The sequence below is a fragment of the Physeter macrocephalus genome, chromosome 7, assembly GCF_002837175.3.
Source record: "Physeter macrocephalus isolate SW-GA chromosome 7, ASM283717v5, whole genome shotgun sequence".
Taxonomy (NCBI): domain Eukaryota; kingdom Metazoa; phylum Chordata; class Mammalia; order Artiodactyla; family Physeteridae; genus Physeter; species Physeter macrocephalus.
In genome coordinates, this window is record NC_041220.1 from 132,204,054 (window position 1) to 132,206,208 (window position 2,155).

General features: G+C 35.0%; 1 protein-coding gene across 3 annotated transcripts in view; it reads right to left on the reverse strand.

Annotated features, from left to right (window-relative positions):
* The window catches only part of SCLT1 (sodium channel and clathrin linker 1), a 286,704-nt gene that overhangs the window by 167,200 nt on the left and 117,349 nt on the right, over nucleotides 1-2,155 (reverse strand). The gene's annotated exons all lie outside the window — the stretch shown is intronic.

A 2,155-nucleotide genomic window follows, 5' to 3' on the forward strand; every position in this document is an offset into this window, starting at 1 on the left:
GAGAAATCAAAAGCTTTACAGACAAGCAAGAGGTAAGAGAATTCAGCCACACCAAACCAGCTCTACAACAAATGCTAAAGGAAATTCTCTAAGTGGGAAACACAAGAGAAGAAAAGACCGTACAAAACCAAACCCATAACAGGTAAGAAAATGGTAATAGGAACACACATATTGATAATTACCTTAAACATGAATGGATTAAATGCTCCAACCAAAAGACACAGGCTGCTGAATGGATACGAAAACAAGACCCATATATATGCTGTCTACAAGAGACCCACTTCAGACCTAGGGACACAGACAGACTGAAAGTGAGGGGATGGAAAAAGATATTCCATGCTAATGGAAATCAAAAGAAAGATGGAGTAGCAATACTCATCCCAGATAAAATAGACTTTAAAATAAAGAATGTTACAAGAGACAAGGAAGGACACTACATAATGATCAGAGGATCAATCCAAGAAGAAGATACAGCAATTATAAATATATATGCACCCAACATAGGAGCACCTCAATATATAAGGCCACTGCTAACAGCTATAAAAAAGGAAATTGACAGTAACACAATAATAGTGGGGGACTTTATCACCTAACTTACACCAGTGGACAGATCATCCAGACAGAAAATTAATAAGGGACACAAGCTTTAAATGACATAATAGAGCAGATAGATTTAATTGACATCTATAGGACATTACATCCAAAAACAGATTACACTTTCTTCTTAACTGCACATGGAACATTCTGCAGGATAGATTACATCTTGGGTCACAAATCAAGCCTCAGTAAATTTAAGAAAACTGAAATCATATCAAGCACCTTTTGCGACCACAACGCTATGAGATTAGAAATCAATCACAGGGAAAAAAAGTAAAAAACACAAACACATGGAGGCTAAACAATACGTTACTGAATAACCAAGAGATCATTGAAGAAATCAAAGAGGAAATCAAAAAATACCTAGAGACAAATGACAAAGAAAACACGACCATCCAAAACCTATGGGATGCAGCAAAAGCAGTTCTAAAAGGGAAGTTTATAGCAATACAATCCTACCTCAAGAAACAAGAAAAATCTCAAATAAACAACCTAAACTTACACTTAAAGGAACTAGAGAAAGAAGAACAAACAAAACCCAAAGTTAGTAGAAGGAAAGAAATCATTAAGATCAGAGCAGAAATAAATAAAATAGAAACAAAGAAAACAATAGGGAAGATCAATAAAGTTAAAAGCTGTTTTTTTGAGAAGATAAACAAAACGGATAAACCTTTAGTTAGACTCATCAAGAAAAAGAGAGAAAGGACTCAAGTCAATAAAATTAGAAATGAAAAGGAGAAGTTACAATGGACACCGCAGAAAACAGAGCATCATAAGAGACTACTACAAGCAACTCTATGCCAATAAAATGGACAACCTGGAAGAAATGGACAAATTCTTAGCAAAGTATAATCTTCCACGACTGACACAGGAGGAAAAAGAAAATATGAACAGACTAATCACTATAATGAAATTGAAACTGTGATTAAAAATCTTCCAACAAACAAAAGCCAGGACGAGATGGCTTCACAGGTGAATTCTATCAAATATTTAGAGAAGAGCTAACACTTATCCTCCTCAAACTCTTCCAAAAAATTGTAGAGGAAAGAACACTCCCAAATTCATTCATGAGGCCACCATCACCCTGATCCAAAACCAGACAGAGATACTACAAAAAAAGAAAATTACAGACCAATAACACTGATGAATATAGATGCAAAAATACTCAACAAAACACTAGCAAACAGAATCCAACAACACATTAAAAGGATCATACACCATGATCAAGCGGGATTTATCCCAGGGATGCAAGGATTCTTCAATATATGCAAATCAATCAATGTGATACACCATATTAACAAATTGAAGAAGAAAAACCATATGATCATCTCAATAGATGCAGAAAAGCTTTTGACAAAATTCAACACCCATTTATGATAAAAACTCTCCAGAAAGTGGGCATAGAGGGAACCTACCTCAACATAATAAAGGCCATATATGACAAACCCACAGCAAACATCATTCTCAATGGTGAAAAACTGAAAGCATTTCCTCTAAGATCAGGAACAAGACAAGGATGTCCACTCTCACCACTATTATTCAACATAGTTTTGGAAGT